Source organism: Venturia canescens, chromosome 4 (assembly GCF_019457755.1).
Source record: "Venturia canescens isolate UGA chromosome 4, ASM1945775v1, whole genome shotgun sequence".
Classification (NCBI taxonomy): Eukaryota; Metazoa; Arthropoda; class Insecta; order Hymenoptera; family Ichneumonidae; genus Venturia; species Venturia canescens.
Window position 1 is genome coordinate 18,634,269 of NC_057424.1, and position 22,124 is coordinate 18,656,392.

General features: G+C 42.4%; 1 protein-coding gene and 1 long non-coding RNA gene across 3 annotated transcripts in view; both read left to right on the forward strand.

Annotated features, from left to right (window-relative positions):
* Nucleotides 1–22,124, forward strand: part of LOC122409273 (diacylglycerol lipase-beta-like) — a 135,223-nt gene that overhangs the window by 52,937 nt on the left and 60,162 nt on the right. The window lies entirely within an intron of this gene.
* On the forward strand, nucleotides 19,407–20,401 carry LOC122409274 (uncharacterized). The gene is made up of 2 exons (XR_006260643.1): nucleotides 19,407–20,061; nucleotides 20,133–20,401. It is a non-coding gene; the product is annotated as an uncharacterized lncRNA (long non-coding RNA).

Genomic DNA, 22,124 nt, shown 5'->3' on the forward strand with positions numbered 1-22,124 from the left:
TTGGAAATTACGGGGCTCTGAAAGGTCCAGCTTCAAATCGTTTTTTTGGGTAACAATCGAGCAGTGCCACTGTCGCCTCCAGTTAATGCTTCTCGGTAAATATTCGATCGGTCTTTTGTCAGTTGAGTTTTACTCGGAGCCAAAAATTCTCCGTGTGACAGCGACTCAACCGGAAGCCATGCTTTCTCCATTTTTAGGAAACATAATCGAGTGTAATTGAGAACGAGATCGAGAGGTCTCGCAGAGACGGTTAAGGAGGGTGGATCACGAAATCAAAATAATGAGAATTTGATATAATTTGGTGATAACATTCTTTGGCATCAGGTATACAAATACAATTTTTTCAAATTTTTTTCCCACGTAGTTATCGAATAATTGAGCGTTAAATCGAAGTTCTTGTGCACGAAATGTGTAAACTCTATGCTTAAACGCGTGAACTTTAGTGTTCAATTACTCGAGAGCTGTGTGGTAGAAAAATCTAAAAAAATTTCTATTGTCTTATATATTTTGAAAGAATACATTTACCAAATTTTATGAAATTCTTAATATTTTTAACATGCTTTAGCATGGCAACATTGTATCGTCGCGATCCACCCTCCTTAAATTGGGTTACTTCTCTCCGAGTAGATAATACGTTTTGACCACATACGTACGTCCTTATTCAAAGTGAACGCGACGTTGAAAATTTCGTTGAAAGAGATCCGGAAGAATGCATGGACAAAGACGACGAGAAAAAAGGGCCACGTCCCCGTATTCGTCGTACACAAATGACTCTCACAGAACTCTGTATACGCAAAATCAATGCCCGGCTTACTCGCCAATTGTACTGTAATGTTGAGGGCGGTGGAGTGAAGATCCTTCTCTCTATACGACCACACTATTCCGCACTATTTACTATCCTCCTCATCGTTGGCGAAGGCTTTCGCCCCTCCTCTTCGCCTCGTCTCCTCCCCCTCCTCGCACCCCTTCACCCCGAGCGCGTTCGTCTTGGCTTTGTCGGACGATACACGTAAAACGTTCTCCTTCGCCTTCCAAGACGAGATGTGGTCGTTCTCCTCGTTCCTCTTTCATCTCCTCTTTCCGGCATCCTCTTATCCTTCTGGATGCTACGTGCGGGGTACCGTATACACGGAGGAGAGAAATCCACGATCCTAAAACAGGCCGATCCAGCGAGCATCCTCCTGGTCTTCTCACACAGCTGTACATTCGAGTTTCGTGCTCTTATGTTCACTCGAACTAGTAGCTTTTTCATATTTTTCGATTCTCGGGTTTTGAATCTTTGGCTTTTATTATTTATCATTCTGTGATTTTATTCAAGGCTGTCTTTCACTCGATATCTCTTCTTGTCCAGCAAGAATCATGGTGGGGACTCGAGTAAGTTTAAAAAAAGTTTAATCCTCACTTTTTCATGGCTTCCTCTCTTTCTTCGTCAACGCTTCATTGATTATTTCATTCCACCGTTTACGTTCCTCTCGATGCTCCACGTTCCTATTGCGACATTTATAAAGTAAAACTTTTCTCATATCATTGCTGAATTTTTTTCGTTCTAATTGCTCGACGTCATTCATTCGTTTGACGTTGGGTGCTGACGTATTCGCGTAGATTGGTCTTCGGATTTGTGGTCCGAGAAATTTCACCAAACTGCGTCAAGGCTTAATTCGGGCCACATTGTTCTCATAATTATATTTAGTTGTTAAAAGCCCAGTTTCGTTGTTTAAAAATTCTAATTGAGTCTTCGTTGAAACAAAAACGTTGTCGATGAATTCATGAACGCGGGCAGGAAGTAGCCAACTTGGATAAAAATATTCTCGTCAATTCGAATGAGAGGGTAAGAGATTGTGTGTATAAGAGACGGAACATATCACTTCGGCTCGGCTTACGTAAACTTAAATCGGGCGTGTATTGCGAGAAAACTCGTTGCTGACGTAGTAACATCCCTCTCGTCTCGCGTGTCGATCGCATCTGCCTCCTTGTCCTCCCCTGCTTTTTAAATCCTCTCTTTCCCTCCGCGCAAACCCTTATCGTTGGGGAACGTCAACGACGTCGTAGTCCAATGAGTAAGGACTTTGACACAGACAGCAAATATATGGTGTGGGGTGTACTGTTCTCAATGCTTAATAAAATGTTACCTCACGATCATACTCTTCGATTGTCTCTTAATATTATTCGAATTTGGTTGCGGTTATCCGTGTCATTGGACATTTTTTAAGCCCTGGATGCTGATTAATGATAAAATACTTCGACAGAATTTTCATCTCAGCAGTAAACTTCAGCTCTGATCGGGGTTGAAATACTCTTTTACGTAATTGTCGATTAAATCATTCAATTATTTTATACACCGATGGAGATTCATCGTTGGTCATCCAATTCGCAATTATTCATTTTTTATTTAAAAAATACAACGTACCAAATAGAATAACAAGATTCGACTGGGCAGAAAAACGACACGGTCATATGCCACGAGAAAGACGCCCCAAAATATGTCGTGCGTGACTCTCGAACACAAGATTGAAAAAAGAGGGTGAGAAGGGGGTTAATAGGCAGAGCCTCATCAGCGTATATTTATTTAAATAGGAAAAGGGCGTAATGCACGTTTCTTGATGTACCGATTGACTTTGGATTGCGCTCTTTTAGAAAACGTACACGGATACGGGATATGCAAAGCTCGCGTGATTTCTCCTCCCTTACGTGGGCACACGAGTCACCCCTTGGCTTCAATCCAAATAGTTTCCTAGCTTTCGTCTTCCTTCTCTTTCCTTTCCCCTCTGTAACATACTCGAACGTATGGATAAAATATCAAACCCCCTTCGTTTCCATTCTTCAACGTTCGTCAAACAAAATTCTTTATTTTATTTTTAATGAAGGGCCAGACACACGGTTTTTTTTTAATAAAATTTCGTCTTTTCGAACTTGGGAACTTGTTGCAGAAGGCTATACACACATTGCTTTTTCCTCCTTTTTCTTTTCTGTCATTTCGATATTTGGTGAAGAGTGGAAAATGAAAAAGGCGAGAAGAGCGAAGAATTGAGCGGAGGAAAAATGTTAGGAAACGGCAAATGACTGAACCTCGAGAATAATTGGTCAAGCACACGGATAGACTTTTATAGCAAAAATTACTATGTTTTTATAGTAACGTCGGACTACATCGATATTATAATAATAATCGCTGCAGTGTGTGTCAAATAATGCAAAAGTTTGGAGAACCATTACCACAGTTCATAGTAAATAACGCGTTGTACTATATAAAAAATGAACACCGTGCGAATTTTGATTAAAAACATAGTAAATAATGAAATGATTTGATGAAAATTTAGGAGATAACATAGCAGTCGTTTTTCTGTAGTATACGAAAAATTGCATAGTTTCGTATTTTCCCTTTACCGCACTGAATTTTGCTCAATAGCATAGCAAAATTCATGCGCCCACCATGTGATGAAACATGAAAATTAACCAGCGGCACATAGTAAAATTTCAAGCAATTTGTCTAATTCACCAATTTTTAACATTTCGCCAAAGACACGAGTGACATTCAAATATCGATACATCGTTCGATGTAAAAATGTCGCAGACCTAAATTTTGGCTGTCTCGTACATAGTAAAATTTGAGAGAACTGCTTTCGGCATGAAAGTAGCAAATTCATCCGAAATATTCGTACAAAAGTCTCTCCGTGCACGCATGCCCGCAGATTTATGAAACGATTTATAAAACGCGTGTTTACGAATTCGGGAAATCACAAATATCGTTGCAGGGCAATATTTCTTCGGGCTGTAGGTTATTGGGGCTTTTCGCTCTTCAGGATTCACTTATAAGGAATGGAAAGACGGCTTATGTAGTATAAAGCGAACGAGTTATAATGCACAGCATCGAACCGGACGATAAATCCGGTGATCCGAAGCGTTGATGCATGACACAGACCGCAATCCGCATCCGGTATTGTCGGACGATTCCACGGTTCAAACTTCACAACTCGGGAGCAATATGTACGCATATATATGCGTGCATTTGTGTGAGCGTGTGTGCGCGAGTGCATATAAAAATCATTATCGCATCTTTTATGCTTTTCCCTTCTCCTTCTCTTTCAGCTTTAGTCTATTCCAGTCCTTTCTTCGGCAAACTTCAGAATAATCGACTGGATGACTTGCCCCTTCTCGGACTTCCCACGAGAGATGCATCTTCGAAGAAACTTCAACCGGCACTGAGGAAGTTCAAGGTAGATCATGCCCGTAGGATCGATTTTACGGGTGTCTAAATTTCGTCGATTTTTACTTCCTGATTAAAGAAATTATCACTCTGAATTAATTTCAGAGTTATTTATTCAAAATTGTAAATACATTTTTTCAATTTATTTTTTGGCAATTACAAGCCATTGGAACCCAAAATTACACTCGTCCCTGGCTAAAATACTATGGTTTTTTATGTAAAAATCGCTTTAAAGAGCGCAAAGGGAAAAGGATGAAGAAAAAGTGTTAACAAAAAGACAGAAGGCTGCGACATCAGGAATGGGCAGAGTCAAGATAAACAAAATGCTGAAATAAGCAAATGTGAGGTTACGAGTGCTCATTTTAACAATTTCGTCCAATCTTTAAGGTCTCGAAGTTTTTCCCAGAGCTTCGTTATATACTTCATTGTTATTGTGTACTTTATCATAAACTTCGTAAGAATCGTTTCTTCGTCACGTGGAAAGATGAACGATTTTTTACACACAGTCCCTATAACCCTGTGTAACTTTATTCATATTTAAACACGTTCATCCAAATAATCAATAAGACGAACCCTTTAAAATTTGATATGCGTGTGATTCGACTACTCATCTAAATTCTGTGTAAATTTCAAGACTTTCTTAAGAAAATCCTTTCGTGCATGAGCGTTTTGACTAGCGTACACTGGGTTCAGAGTATTTGACCTCGAAAGTGTAACCTCCTTCTCGAAGACAAATCCATTTGTTCACACCCACGTAAGTATTCGACGAGTTTTACGAAAGCGTACGAACAGTCTTTGCATACTTTCTCAGTAATTATCGAACTTTCTTTCTAAACTGTTTTTCGATGCTTGTGAATTTCGTATATACACGGAAAGGGAAGCCAGAGTACCGCTTCAGGGACCGTGATGAGCTCGCAAATCCACTTTTATTAATTTTCTCTCCAGCAACGTATTTTATGGGCTTGAAAACTTGACCGGTGGCTTTGTTGGTATCGATATAATTATATTCAAATTTTTTAAATTAACATCGCCCTGTTGATTCGATTGCGGGATGAGACCCCCTCGAGTGTTATTACGAAACAAAAGCAAGCTGCGTCTCATGATTTATCTCCAATTCGTAAGATTGTCCATTGCATTTATCGACAGCGTTAAAAAATACTTGGTCATTGAGGAGTTCGTATGGTAACTTGTTATTCGACCAATAGGAATGGCAAACATTTGTTATTCCCCGATAACGCATGCGCATTATTTCAAGTAGAACCGGCTTATTTCAAGTAGATGGAGAAAAGGTCGAAATTCACGTATATTTTTTTCACTATACTCATGGACATCTTTGTTTGAGAGAGATACGGTGTGATGGACTTGCAGACTTGGAGAGAAGGAGAGAAAGAGATTTTCGAAGGAGACGGAAGGAAGAGAGAGAGGGGGAGGGGGAGAGGAGGGGAAAGAGTAAAGAAAAAGGTGGATAGAGGGTGAAACGACTAGGGGGTTGCTGAGGAGGCGCCAGCCAGGAGAAGCAGCAACTTTGAGAGGGTAGGCTCTCCTTCCTTTTTCTTTCTTTCTCGCTTTCTCTCTTTTTCTCTTTCTCTTTACTCGGGGTGCTTGATGCTGGCATGAGGAACGTTCATCAGCCCCGAGGTTTTAAATACGAGGCGTGCGCGTTCTCTCTTTCTCTCTTGAGGAAGGGAACTAAGAAACCATTCCCGTTTTGCCTGTGGCCCGTCTCTCAGCTCCGTACGAACCTCTTTCCCTCTTTTTCCTCCCTCCACTTTCTCCGAGCTCTTTCGCCTACCATCACACACCCCTCAACTTCTTTACCGCTCTACCTCCTTTTCACCCTCGCTGCTGCAACCACCCTCGACCCCTCCTCGCCCTTGGAAAAGCCCTCACCCACCTCACTACTTCCAGTGAGTCCCAGTGACGGATTGATTAAAAATACAAGGGGCGAAAGTATTGCATCGGGGCTCCTTCATTACCGCGTCATCGGTCACGTAATAGCGCCACCCTTTCTAACCCCACTCCCTCCCTTCTCCTACGTATCGTTGAAATTTTCAACCCTCTCCATCGAGTGACGACTCTTCACTGACGAAAATCATATCGTCATTGCCGGACTCGTTAGCCTCGAGGACTAAAAATTCTTACGAACCTTCGCCTTGGTATATCGAAGGGCGATTAAATTTTTCGTCGTCTTCGCCAATGTTTCGATCGATCAACTCGAAAAATTCAAACCTCCGATACCTGTTTCCGGCTACTCGAAGTATGAGACTTCATGAAAACACATCTTTCCATATGGCGGAGTGGAAAAATCGGGTCTCCGTCACCCGGCAATCAGAGCTTCGATTAACAAACATTTTTATTTCCAATCCCATTTGAGTAATTATTTGTAAATAGCTCGTTAGTGATCGAATTATTTGAAACTCATCGAGTGAGACCAAGCAGAAGTGCGAATCTACGAACGTATCTTCTCAGCCATTGGAAGCAGCATTGCACGCGTTGGCATTAACGAGCTGTGTCTAATTCGCAATATTTTTCACGCACCGAATGCTCTCGTATGCGGATTCTTGACAGCGGACGTCTGAAATTCGAGATAAGGTTTATGCGTGGATCGAGATTCGTACGAGAGGCTTGGTTACAAGTGGTGCGCGGAGGGAAGAGAAAGGACGAGAGATATATGCGAGTCACCAGCTCAGAAGACTCGTTAAGTCGTCCCTGGAAGGAGGTGGCTGGTGGTGCTGGGATCCCCTCGTTGCTTTTCCTTCGACTCACGAAGACCCATTTCCAAGTCGCGAGTGCATATATACGTGTGTATATATGTTGGCTCTCGTGGAAAAGAAAGAGAGACTGGCAAGGGCGAGGAAGAGAGAGAGAGAGAGAGAGAGTGAGAGAGGAAAACAGATAGCGAGAGGCCGTGCGTAGTTTTAAATAGTCTGGAAGCGGGTTGAGCGTGTTCCCTCTCATGGCAAGCCCTCCTCTCTCGTTCTCATCTCAACGTGCGCGCACACGCGAGAAAGACTGCGAGAAGAGCGGGACTTCGCGGGGTATGGGCGAAGGGCGCGAGAGGAAGATACGGGGGATAGAAGAGGCTTAAAAAAAGTAGGAAGTAGGTGGGTTTGCTGATTTCGGGCTGAAGTGGTGGTCGTTCTTGGTTGTCCTCGCGTCACGTATCGCGACACAGTATGCCACACTGGTATTGGTCGTCCAGGTTGGACTCGGGTATTACCACGAGAATGGGTTACCATAGAGAGAAGGAAGAAAAACTGTGGTACATAGCGCGAGTGTGCCCGTGTGCAGGCTGTGCACGAGCGGTTCGCGTGTGTATGCGTGCTCAATGTGTAAGTGTGTACAGGGAGAAGGAGCAGAAAGGGGACGGGGGGAGGGAATGCTTAAGAAAAAGAGAAAGAGGGAGAAGAGGAGGAAGAGGTCCAGCAGCCTAGGAAAAAGGGGTTTTTCACGTGTATATACGTGCAAAGCAGAGAGGAAAGAGAAAGGCTGAGGGAGCATCAGAGATAAGACGCAAACGAAGCCACCACCATTGCCACCCTCAACCTCTTCGTACACTCTTTCTCATTTCTCACAAGACTTTATGTGTGGGTGTGGGTGTGTGCGCGTCTCTATGTATGCAAGGATAGGATATACAGCAAGTGTAGTACCAGCAGCATCTCACCATCGCCTCCTCATCCTTCTCCTTCTCCTTCTCGCTTTCCTCATCCCCCTGTCTTACTCTCATTCTCTGTCCGCCGTTGCCGCGTGTCTCGATCGATAGCTCCACGCGGAAAATTCGAAAGTAAGATGCAATTAAACAGCGAGAGAGAGAGAGAGAGAGAGAGAGAGAGAGATGGAGACGAAGAGGCTTCGGGAGAGTAAGCAAGAAAAGGGGTGAGTTTTCCAGTCCCCGGCGAGCGGGTCCCCATCCTCTCTTCTTCTTCTTCTTCTTCTTCTGCTTCTTCTACTTCTTCCATATACCGGCTCCTTCGCCTTTGCGTATATTTCTCTCTCCCCTGGCTGAACTCACCCCCCATTGCCGAGAGGGCTTTCCGCCAACCCTCCCTGTAAAGCACGCGGATCTTTGGGTCCACCTCCGGCACGAATTTCACCCCGTTCATGTTTCCCAGCCTCTTCGCTCGCTCTCTCTCTCTCTCTTTCGCTTGCGCTCTTTCCCTCCCAATTTTAAAGCATCTTTCTCTTTTACTCCACATCGTTGCGACGCTAAGGGAAGCAACCCTTTTTCTCAGACCTGCGAACTCACCCCTCGTCCAGCCCGCCGAACTTTCCGTCTTTCTCTCCAGTATTTATATTGAGCGTCTTAAAGCATTTTCCCCTTTTCTCTCGTATTCCACGAAACGCGCGCGCGCGCGCGCACACACACACACACATACATATGGGGTCTTTTATCTTGACTTCACCATTCGCCTCTGTCTTTGAATATGTATGTCTATGTCCATCTCACTCTTTCTTCATCCGTTCGCTACATCCCCAGCCTCCCTCTTCTTTCGTCTCTTTCCTTTGGCTCTGATTTTATCTCTCTCTCTCTCTCTCTCTCTCTCTCTCTCTCTCTCTCTCTCTCTCTCTCTCTCTCTCTCTCTCTCTCTCTCACTTTTTGATTTTCTTTCTACTACGTTTCTCGCTCATCAGCCCACCCTCTTCTGCCTCTTTAATTCCCTCTTGCTCAAAGCTTTTGAGCCGTGTGACGTCACATATTAAATACTCTTTTGGCCTCGAACGGATGCGCGTAAAAACCGACCTCGTTTTGTCCACTAAATGGCAATGTGGAATGCGTCATTCCGATAATTTGTTATTCCGTCGCAGCACCATTTACCAAAGTATCGAGTGGAGTAGCAAGATTTTTCAATCAGAAAATAAATTCGTTTTGTTAAGCTCGCCGAGAGTTTTTAAGTCCGAAGTCCCTGGGACCTTGTACCAAACAAAAGAATCAAAAGGACACGGAGAAATCGCCGATCTCTGCAGAAAACCCCGATGCGTATACGCGGCTCATCGAGTTTCCACGAATTTCATTCGGATTTGCTCCTCCTTCGTATAGACAAACTTATGATGAAAAAGCATGTCGAAAATAAATAACTCACGAGCTTCATGAAGAAAAAATCTTCCAGAAAATCAAAGTTGAATAGAACAACAACAAAAACTCACTCAAAAAACATTGATTACGTGAATTAATCTGTAAACAATGTCCAACATTTTGGAACGAACGTAAAGACAAAATTCGAAACCCCTGAAAAGCCCGAAGCCATTCGATTCCCTCAAACTTTCCAGAGCTGTTGTATCTATTTCAAGAGAATTGAAACGATAATTAAAAAAAAAAACAGATTAATTTCCTTGCGGTGAATATTTTTAGGAAAAAAACGAATTTTCAACGTGGCTGATTTGGCGTAAAACTTCCCATTACACTTTTTCCTCGTACAGAGGTTTCTATGTATACACGAAGAATGTTATCTCCGCACGCAACAAGAATAACTAAATATTCTGGAGCCATCTCGACTCTGTCATGATCCCATGAGGATGCATTCGAGCGAAAACCACCCTTATTACATGAAAGTACACGCAATAGTTGAAAGGACTCGACTGAGACTGTTCCCAGTGCATACGCCTTTTGACGTCCTGCTTTTTCCTGCAGACCTACACGACAAGAAACAACGTAACAAACTTTCGTGTAACTCATTTCATTTTCAATACTTTTTTGAACGTATATTACTTTTCGACCAAAGCCTGCAAATTTCTCGCAGGGAAGAATACTAAAAAAATGTATGAAATTCGAAAAAAAAAATATTAAAAAGTTGAATTAAAATTTTACCTCGATATTTCGCAGCCACCACCATTTGGTGTACTGAAAAAAGTGACGGAACGATTGAAGGAAAAAAATGGAGGACAACGCCCCGCCAATGAGGGCTGAAATTGAAAAAGAGGGCACGGAAATGTGCATTCGCGAATAGATATGCAATAACGGGATAGTTTCTCTCTCACGGTGATACGCTGTAAGGTCCTCGCAGAAATATTCCAGTAAAACACGACCCGGCGCTCCCACATCAATCGTGTTCACTTCGTTTTTCACGTTTGGAACGAAACGTTCTGCAGCTTTGTAAGAATCGTTTGAGAAGAGGAACCACGAGGGAAGCAGCCAGACATAATACGAGGGAGAAAGAAATCTAGGATAAAAAAAGTATGGAAGAAAAATTGATGACTCGGGAGGAGGGTGGGTCGCGGTTATGTAACGAGTCAACGAAATGAGCGAGGTCCTGAGTTACGATACGAATTCATGCTTTATTCGAACGATCGGTTCTTAAAGATACACATACACGTATACAGGACGTTTCACGAAGCGCGTAGCACTTTTGATATTCAAAAAAACAGTAATTTTCTTCTGCTTGCATCCTTTAAAAGATATTGTCAAAAGCCCGGATGAACCGCCGTGCTTTCCAGCTGGATTTAAGCGCGTTTTCTCATTTATTCAATTTTTATCTTAAATTTGTCCAAAGAATTCGAGGAATATTTTTGGTAGAGCGTGATAAATTTATAAAGTTGATCGATTATTGAGATAACGGTATTGGCTAGTGTTAATAAAAATGATAAATAAAGTACGGAGACAAGGGAAGAAAAGGTGATGAGCCATCAACGAGACGTTCGCGACGCTTCAGAAGCAGCGTTATTTGCACCCGAAAAGTAGATCAAATTCCAAAGTTTCGTAAAGCCTGAGAATAAGTTTTATCGTGCGATCAGTGACGACTCGAAATTCTCCAACGAGATTGATAATCAAAGCAAAAAAGTGTTAATCCGGAGTGAATTACAGTCGACTTTGAACGAGGCTGTACGGAGGAACGTTTCCCTAGTATTTGTCTCGCGTAAGGAGCGATTTAACTCGGTTGATCAATTTGATGCAAATCATTCGTTTGCGATATGCACTCTGCCGCTAATGTAACATCACGACATGGACCAAGAGGGAGAGAGCGAGCGAGAGCACGGGAGTTGAGAAGAGAGAGAGAGCGAGTGCGTTTTCTCCGTCTCTCTTAACTTGAGGAGCATTTGAAAATTAGCGATTCGGCCAATTATCTCTCGAAGAAAAAATCCAGCGCGGAATAACGAGGTCCTCTGGGCCCGGTCGCAGAACAGGAGCGGGGGGAGAATTAATAATCGCGTACCCTCCGTGCTTAACTGTGGGAATTTCGAGAAGGGAAAAAACCTGATTAAAAAAGTATCCGAAACTTTGCGAAATTCTTAATGGTGGTCCGGAGCACGACAAATACGTGGAAGGGGGCCTGGAGGGGAAGTGAATTAATATGAATGTGCAAGATCGTAAGAATGGAGCGATCGGGAGAAAGTTCACGGAGCATCGCGCGCGCGCGCGCGCTTGCCATATACTTGAGGCTTGTTCGCGGTAGCAAAGAGGATGCTAATTCAACGTTTCCCCATTACACATTGTGACGAGGGAAATTCTAGCATAGGATACAAATAACAAAGATGAGACTGCTCAGAGACTAGCGCGGAGGTACGTAATATTTAAAAAATGCACTTTTACGTCCAACCGATATCTGTGTACGCGCAAGCCATGCACACGAGGCGAAAAAAAAACTCGGCGAGATACATGCAGCTTGAACGAAAGAGGAGGCAAATTCTTTAGGGCCACGTGAGAATGATTGGGACGTCGTGACCAGACCAAACGGCATCAAGAGCTTGAAAGATCGACGAGGAAAGAATAATACGAAGATAAAGATGGAAGGCTGCTTGCTGCGGCTGATTATGCCAGAGATCTCATCGCTCTTCGTACTTCTTTCCTCGCATGTATGATTCTTGCAACATGCCACCCATGGATATATAGGCTGGGTCAAAAGTCGCGTAAAAACCGTGGAAAACAGTCGGATCGCTTGATTATCGAGATAAACGTCATTGCACGTTCTTCACGCTGCTCGATCGACTTTGATCTCGTCAGAGAAAAGCAGACAGCGAAGGAGCGGGGCTCCTCAACGCATTTTCATCGCGTAAGCTCAAGCCCTCCACCCTCTCGATTCCCTAGCTTAAAAATTCGCCGACTTCCCACAGCAGAATTACTCACCGAGCAGCGATTCTCGCAACGCGGTTTGGCCACCTCCGCTGCAAATCGTGCGACACGACTTTCGGTATACACTCTGTATATGAGAAAGGAAAAAAGCCTCGAGGATAAAAGTGCGCAAAAAAATTATGAGGAACGCATCGGTCCAAGCGAGCACCGGAGAAACGGACAAATGTTAAACGGAAAAAATAGAGAAGAAACCGAGCCGTTAGAACACACCGAGCATCACATACCTCCGTATACGTATATGTGCTAGATCACTAAGCGTTGGCGTGGAACAGTCCGAGTGAGAACATCGAGCTAACAAAAACTTGCATACACACGCCTCTATCTACATCTATATTTATTTATGTATAGGTAAGTTTTGTATATATAAATATATATAGAAAGCGTAAGAGATGCAGAGCATTATACGAACTGATCTTCGAGGCCCGTGGCGCGGAACAGGGCTCGATGGAGCGGAACTACCAGTCACCTGCTCGCTTCCGGCACGCTCTTTTCCCGGCCTCTCCCACCTGCTTCATCTTCTTGCTCTTTTCTTTTCAATGCGAACGAGAATCTGTGTGCATGTGCGCACACAGATGCATCGGGAACATCTCGCTCGCCGGCGTTGTCTCTGTCGCAATTATCATGAAGCAGCGGCCAAGTCAACGGTATAATCGCCTGCGATATAGACGACATTTTTTTGACGGCTGTACCAACATCTTTTGACTCTCGGACACGCAAATTCATCACTGGATCCAGAATTTCGATGATCAATCGCATTTTCAATCGATCTTTGCTCTCTCGCTTTCGAATATCATTGAGCGGATGAAGTTACCAATTTCTGCTCACATCCGATTTTTACGAAACTCTATAGAACTGGTGTCGAACGAATTTTTTGTAGTTTTTCGAATTCTTCTTATAAATTGATGCGATTCCAGATGGGGGCGGGGTTCGATTGTCAGATCACGAAATTGTTGAGTGCGGTCGATATTTCGAAATTTTCAAAGTTGTAAGATCAGATTGGGGAAAAATCAATAATTCGAAATCGAACCTTGCTTCTTTTAATTCGTATTTACTTGAAAATATTTTCGAATTCAAAATGGAGATAAGTTGTTTTATAGAGAGACCAGAACATAGAATTGCAAAAAGTCGAAATTGAATTTTTCAAGCCTATAAAACTTGGAAAACAGGTCCGAAAACTGCGACGACCACTTGTCACAGAATCGAGCTGGAAAAACGACGAAGCGAGGAAGCTTTCGTGCTATTTTATCTAACGTGCGCTAGAATTTTTTCAACTTCTTTTCCAACCGTGTATCCGTGCCTGGGAAGAGGTTGATACAGTTTCCCATGAAAGCTGATTATCGGATGTATGAATTTTATATTCGAATTAATTTAACTCGAAGCAACCTCCGTAAGAATTCGTCGGACATCAATTTCCTCGACACTTTCTGCCACGATCGTTTTATTTCTCAACTACAAAAGGGGACTCACATGCTCGAGATATTTAACATATACAGCGAGGCGAAAGAATAGGCACAAGACGAAGAAGAAGAAGAAGAAGTAGAAGATGAAAAGAGAAGGATGAGAATAAGAGATCGCGAAGGAGAGAAAGACGCGAAGAGAGAAAGAGAAGACGGTGAGCACATATCCTCGAGGGAAGAGGGAACACCGTGGTGTTCATGATCCCTGGGAACGGTTCGAGAAGCAGCATGACTAAGCCCGACCGTTCGGTACTCTCGCGGACTCTGGGGCTCAGTGAATCCGAACGTTTCGTTCTCGATCCTCCGGATGGACTCTTTTGCAGTTACTCACAACTTACTACTTCATATAAATAGCCACATACACACAGCTACGACGTATACACAAAGGTGTATAAAAAGGACTACGTGAGAGCGAGAAAAAGATAGTCTGCCAGGACCTCCCACACGCCGCGAAAGAATAGGAAGTATGTACATGTATTTCCATTCTTTCCATCCGTTTTTACCACAGCCTGCTGCGTCAGTGACTGTGTAAGGCACGCGTGGACGCTCCAGAGATCACTCACGAGTGATAAACAAAGAGAAATCATTCCAACCTGGCTCCACGACCATTAAATCATATTTCTCGTGCACATTCGGATGTACGTACGCAGAGATTGATATTTCACGTGATCTTTCGAAATAAGCGGAAAATAAAAACTAGATTTAATCAGGTAACAAGTAGATAAAACGGAGTGTGAAGATTGACATTCGAGCTGATGATTTGAAGGATTTTGCAATCGAATTCAAGAAGCTACGAAATTATTTTCAGAGCTGAAGAATCTCTCGATATAAAGTGTCCATGTGTACTGCACGAATCGCTGTGAATCGTCTCCTTTTTATGCGCATTCAATAGTCAGACCTCCTTGTGATGATTTCCCATGCCTATTTCATAGTAGATTCGTACGTAGAATCAAAGTTGGATCTAGAAGAGTTCCGAAAATTTAAGTAGCTGCAGTAGAATCGTAGTCATTTCTTTTTCAACAAGCGGTTACTACACGGAGAGAATTAAACAGTAATATTTAGCGCGAAATTCACCGTAAAATTTACTGGATGTCTTTGACTGCGGGGACGAAACGAAAGAATATTTATTCCAGTAACGCACTGTAAAATTTTCAATGTTTTGCAGAATTTTTAGTTTTATTATAGCAAATATTGCAGATAGTGAAATTTACGGTACGGATACCAAAATTTACAAAACTTGGTCAATTTTACGGTGCATCACGGTTAAATGTTTTATTGGCCCTAACGTATATAGGTATCGATCACTCGTTCCCCAATTTCGTAGCACACCGAAACTGTGATTTACACACTTCGACAAAGGGCTGAGCACATAATAAGAATGTACAGTAACTTAACTAACTAAAAGTACAGTAACCTTAACCTGACATTTCTTTTAGAAATACTTTTAGACATGCTCCCGTAAAAGTTCCTACTTTGAACAATGAATATTATTTAACGTAAATGAAAATTCAATTTTTCCCACATCATAATATCGTGAATTGGAGCTCGTCACCGCACTATCGTTACTGGACGATAATTTTTCAAATTTAATTATCTCCGTGAGGCGAGAGAGACTGGGTCAAAGAACTTCAGCCGCGATGGCTCATCAGTGGGGAGCCATTCGTATCAATAAATTGAAATTTAATCCGATCTAAAAATAAGTATTGAAGCCTCTATTTTATACACTAGAGGGCGTTTAATGTTCAATTTGTTGAGGAAAACTTGGCCACGAGAACTACGAGTACTAAAATAATAAACGGCGAAATGCTAAGTTGAAAAACGTTGACAATATTAGCAGCAACGAATTCATTCGTTTAGCTGCCTGCGAACGTACGTTTCTAACGCATGTTAAACTGATCACCGGTGTGTCCAAGTGTTTCTCGAGGTTGAAGAGTAATAGGCCGATTTTCAAGAGATACGATAACTCACAATGACCTACGAACCTTGCACGAGTGTGTCATACACTCTCGCCCCAGGTTGGGGCCAAAAGGACGAAGGTTCGAGCTCCAGCGAACTCGCGGGGGGTCCTCGCGGTGCACTTCGCTGCTCTCAACATCTCGTTTTACTCGAGGGTACGCACCTGTGGCGTGCAACAGAAAGGGAAGAAGATGAAAAAATCGAGGAATAAGAATATATAAGGGAGAAGAAAAATAAGATGACCTCGCTCGTCCAAAACGCATTAATCGTGAACCCTAGCGAAGATCTATCGCAGACCCCGTGGAATTGAATCGTTTTCCACCTAATAACAACGTGAAAGCTCCATTACAACGTGACGTCGTTCATTATCAATTATCATACAATTATTTGGTAAATATTTACAATGCTTACTTTCGCCAAGAAGCATGCCACATTATTTTTTGTGCATTATCATTGATAAAAAGATACGGGGATTAATTCCAGGGATGAGGAGGATAAGCTACAAATTTTATCAAAAATCTTCTTCGTCAATCCGAAAAAAATCACGAAGGGGAAAGTAGGGAAATTAAAATAGGAAATAAGGAAGATGTTCCAAACCCACGTGTTCAAGATGGGGACTGGTATGGCTTTGGGACAATGAATAGTAGAAGAATTAATGATTAAAGTAGCTAAAAAAGTGAAATTTTCGTCACAGAAAAAAAATTGTGTTTTTTTTTACTTTATTCCCCATTCTTAAAATTGATCGCAAAATAATTTTTTATTGAAAAAAATATTTTAGGACCTGCATCAGCAAAAGTAAATATCGTAAATATTTACAAATAATATTGATATTTTCTAAATTGTCAGGATTTAATGGTGGTTTTTCTCCACTGTTACATGAATGATATGGAAATGGGATTCGTGGAATGACGATTCGTCCAAAAATATTCTGTTGGACGATCCCAGGAGGGTTTTTTAAATCGGAAGAGTACAAAGTATCTCCGGATAATCGTCGATGGAAAAGTTAATGAAGCAAGAAGCGAAAAATCGAAAAAAGAGGAATTTGAGTCTGGAAAATTTCGTCGTTGAAGTTGTTCAGGGGCTTTGCGAACGACGCATCATTTCAGCGCTCGACTCGAGATGGAGTAGACTCAATGTGAAAAAAGGAAAGAAAGAATGTTTGTGAAATAAAAAAGCGGGCAGGCGAAGAGAATTCCTGAAAAAAGAAGCGTCGTGTTTCTGTATTACGGTAGAACTATATACTTTGTACAGGTAAGAGGGGGAGAGGAAAGGACTATTTGTCCGCATCTCTCGTATTGTCGGAGAACGGAATTCGCGCTGAAACGTTTTCCTCGCGGGCGAGTTATCCCTCTCGGACTTGTGCGCCAGTTTCTCGCTCGGCTACCGCGACGGGCGTTTACAACCTTCCTATTTTATATATGATATACACACGTAAAAATTTGCATGTACGAATAAAGCTCCGATCGAGTCGAGTTGAGCCGCAAAAGTGAAGAATTCTGATGCGAGGCGTCTGCAAAAATGCTTCCAGTCACGCCCTCCTGGCTAGGTGGAATTGAAATCGCGAACCAGCGCGCCGATATAAAGAATCCGCGAACAGCTGCGACTCCCCATTTTTGCAACCCCCTGATTCATCGAGATTATTAAACGGTCCTCGATTCGCAGAGAAAACAACGCCGCAGAGAATGTTTTCAGGATTCAACGGTCCTTAAGCCTCGCGAATTCCGCTTCTGGGCTGATCCTCGTATACGAAGAGGAAGACAAGGAAGCGAGCGAGAAACAAGGCGAATTTTTGTCAGCGACTATACCACGCTAAAACTACTGCTATGTATGTAATACCACGCTTCTCTCGCAAAAGTACGAGGGGGTCCTTGCTCCGCATTTCCTCGGGACTATCCGCACGAGGAGAAGAAGACCGACGCCCGCTCCGCTCTCCCTGAGGCTAAAGGGGCCCATTACGGGGCCATAAAACCCGCGGGGCGATCCCCTCTTGCCCCTTTCCTTTTTCTCCGCGCGCTCTTTCGTCTTATACACGCATCACACGTTTCGCACAGTCCGCGGAGTGCAACCAGCGATGAAAGCTACACGTAATGTTACTACGAAAAAGTTGAAAAAAAAATGGAAAACTACTTTTGCGGAGGAAAAAACTTGCCAAATGCCGCCGCAGTGTCCGTTATTCGGCCCGAGATAATTCATTTGGTCGTGTTGCATTTTTCAATGGACTGACGATTCGACGCCTCGGTAGAAAAACTCTGCTTTTTACACTAAAAATTTTCTGTCGTGTCTGCGAAATTCTATTTTTTATTTCATTTCTCAGATATTTCAGTATCTCGTCCTTCACTCAGGCTCATATTCTCAAACGATCTTGTAAGCATTTCAGACAACGCTTTATGCACTTTTAAATAGTTCCGCGCGATCTTTGATCTTGATTGTTCTAGCGTGTTAACGGCTCAATTATGGCGGTCCGGTGAAACAACGTCAGCTATGATGGTGGGAAAAATGGGCAAGTGCGAATTGTGTCACCTCAGCTAAATCGCCCGTTCGTCCTTCCGACGAAAGCCGAGCAGTGCAAACCTCTGTCATTCCCGCTTCCTCTTTTCCTCAATCATCTCCATGCTCGATCGTTATCCTTGAAAACTCGAATAATTTGTATGTTCTTGACATTATAATGCAATAATTGCTTGTTTGCTAAGGTAAACGTGTGTAAAACACCGCACTAATTCATTGATAAACTTGATTAGCTTCTTCGAAATGTTCTCATATTTAGTCACGAGATTATTGCTCGAATAATCATACAAAGATTGCTTCAAGATAAATTCTTGACGCTTCTTCTTATGCTTGAGAATACCTGACGTGATGCTTCTCTCTCTCTCTCTCTCTCTCTGTTTCGCTCTCTTTCTCACGGAACCGATTCCAGGTATTACATGCTCGGTTACGGTAGCATCAGGAGCTTCTTTTATGCCTTGGCTCTCAGTCGAAGCTCCTCGATATATGTTACCACGATGAATGCGAGTGTGAAGCGCGAAATCTGCAAACAAAAACAGGCAAAAATGTAGTGTGACTGATAAACGATACGGAATCGTCATGTTGAAAAAAGTTGGAACGCAACGAACTTTGATTTGATTCGGGTGTTTGAGATCCTTGTTTTCACAGCCATTTTCCAACTCCACTGGATTAAATCCTGAAAACCGAAATCTTCAGGATTGTTTTGCTCGAGAATTGGAATTTGGGATGCCAAAAATTTGGACCACCAGAAAATGTGATTTGACGTTCGAGACCGAAAAGTACTTGATTAATTTTGGGATATATCCGAACGATCATGAAATTTGGATTGTATGGATCGAGACTACGCAGGCGAAAATAGTATAAGACGAAAATTGGTCTTCGCTCCAAAGGGAAGTTAATACGAGACGCGAACATCGCCGATATTCGTTGATTATTCATGCCTATCCGTCTTAAAATAGTTTCCATTCATCCGCGCGAGATGTACTGAGAAGTTGAATGCTGTATCTACGAGAATTCTATGAGAAACAGACGAAGGAGCTCGATTCAGGGTAAGAAAGGAAGAGAAAGAGGAAAGGAGGAAGAAATTGCTAGCAGAGTAGCATGGAAACAACGAGAGGGACAAAGATGTTTGCTCCATGAACCGGAAGTCGAGTCAATGATCCCAGACCGCTGTATCGCCGCTACTCTCTTTACCAGAACGACTCGACTTTTCTCGCCAGCCATGAGTCAAAAATTGAAGAAATAAAAACTTTGTCTCTCTCTCTCTCTCTCTTACGTGCATTTCCTTTTGAAATAATAATTTGCTTCCTGTCTGAATTACAGGGATTGGAACATCAATAGTCAAAAAGATTGGAAAATCAGTCGGACAGTCTATGGAGGATTTGAAATAATTCAAAATTCATGTGAATTAATCCACATGATCGAGGTTCGTCTGACGGAAGATGAATTAACAACGAGGCGACATTTTTTCTAAATCATGCTTCGCCATTCTTGTTTAAATTTTCACCCACGTTTCACGATTTCCTTATTTTTAAATAAAATTATGAAATTATTTTCTCAACGTAGAAAAGCCCGAGTTTTAGGTAATAGTGGCGAAAATAGAGGCAGAGAAACAGAGGAAAAAGATACGCTAAGGGAGACGAGACTGCGTCCTTCGGACGGCAAGAATCGAGACGAGAGAACGTCCCACGAGCACTGCGCGAGTGAATTCTCTTACGCAGTCATGTCCTAGGGACCACAGGCTCAGTGCAACCCACCATTGTTTCCTGTGGACCACCCTCACAAGACTTATCTTTTCCGAAGGAGAAAAAAGCGAACAACATTTTTCCCTCGCAGGGAAATATTAGATCGAATAAACAACATTGAAATATTTAATGGCAGTAAGTGAAGCTGTGACTAATAAATCGATCGGTGTTACGAACCTTTTCGAAAAGTTGCATCAATTCCCCAGTGATCTTTGATGACGACGAAAAGGATCAGATGAGTCCGAGGAAAGTAGAGAGGCTTCGAGAAATAAAGATAAAAAGACAGGGCACGTGTGCCTATCGCGTGCTACTAAATATATGGCTATTTTCGACTCAATTATAGAAGGATGCATTACCAACGATTATTATACAGTATATAATTCAACCCTCCTCTTTACCCGGTCGTTTCGTGCTGTATTTGGATCGCATGCTAACAAATAAATGAGCTACTGATGCAAATATCATTTTCGTCTGATATCGGTTGGTTACAATCATTTTCAACGCGACCCCATCTTCCATGCTACTGCATTAAAGTATTTCGGGAATTTTCGGCTTTCGGAATATTTTACAAATACCTGAGGACTCGGCAGTATCCATAAGTTTGAAAAAAAATCACCAAAATTAATCTTCGAATCGGTTGTAGAAGTGGCATCACGAAGGAATCTGTCCAAATGAGTTTTCAGTAAGCAGTTGCGAAAATTCATATGTTGAAAAAAGTTTTGACGTTGGTCGATGAAAAAGCAACGAAATTCTCGATGTGAAACGATTTTGAAGATTATCGAACACTTCATCGGTCATTGGGAGGTTTTTATGGGGTTTTCCCACAAAAATAGAGGCTCGAAGGAACGAAGCCTCGTCATCGATCGTTGTTTTTAGATCCGCTCGATCCAAAATGTCGAAAACATGAATTCACATTAGTGATGTGCTAATTTATGTTTTTAGCTCTGTGTTCCCATGATGCTTTCATCAGCTCGATCTTCCGCTCCTGCTCCTTGACGGAAACCAGAAGGAATTTGGCAAATAAAGTAAAATCGTTCAAACTGTGGGTTAGCTCGAAGGGCGTATAACGCTGGATTCGCGGAGGTGAGCAGTGCAAAGGAAGATGGAAAGGGTTTAGAATCCAGGAGAGGCCGGCTAAGTAGCCGCGAGAAGATCAAAGAGATTTTCTCCTCTCGCAGAAAGAACGGGCAGAGAAGGGAGCAAGAGAGACGAAAATACGAGTCCGAGTTGGAAAGGTAGAAAGAGAGGTTTTACGGGCTCCAGGAAAATTTGTAGTTTCGCTGAGGAAGAGCACACCGCTCGACTTCATCTTTTCTAAGGCTGAAGAGTCTTCGGTCTCGATTTCCTCCTATTTTTTCCTCGAAAAGTGCAACAAGAACTAGCAGTTTCAAGATATTATCACATATTTATGTTAAACACGGTTAAAATAGTGAGGGGATTCGATATTTATTCAGTTATTTTTAGAGTCTAAAATTGAGTTAGTCACCGACCAATTTCCCACTCGATTTTTTTCCCTAAACTTACTCAACTCGAGTACTTTCGAATGAGTCGATCATGTGTGGTGGAACACGTCGAACTAATCGAGCAGAAAGTTCGAGAGCATGAAAAGAGAGCGAATGGAAAGCGTGAAAAAATAAAAGACGAAATTAGAAAGAAAAAACAAAGGAGGAAGCAAAAAGCGATCGAGGAAGAATGAAGGGCAGGATGAGTGGAAGTTAAAAGGTAGCAAGATCGATTCGAGAGGCTACTGCTGCACTTCTTTGCTCGGTACCCTCGCGATCCCAAGGTTAAAATCTTGGGCTTTCCTGTTCTACGGACACGCATGTTTTTTGGTTTCTCGTAGACGTCCTGTTCATTCTTTTTTTTCACTTCTTTTTCTTTTCATTCAACCTACCGTAGGTCTCGCTCGCAGTCTTATTCTCTTTCTCCTTTTACTTCGTCGAAGAAACGGTGAGTTAATTTAAAATCGTGCGAGTCGAGTGTGGGAAGAAGGGAGGACGAAATTGACGCTTCGAGTGTCTACGCGATACGTTACGATTACCGTTACGACACGATACGTTGCGTTTTACCTTCGATGTAATCCGGTTAGTTGTCTTTTCAATACTTTTTTTTTCACGTGCTGCGATAAAATACAGTCACGATTATTTCTATTGAAATAAAAAATACCGGTCGACACACCAAAATCGACGGTTGTTAAT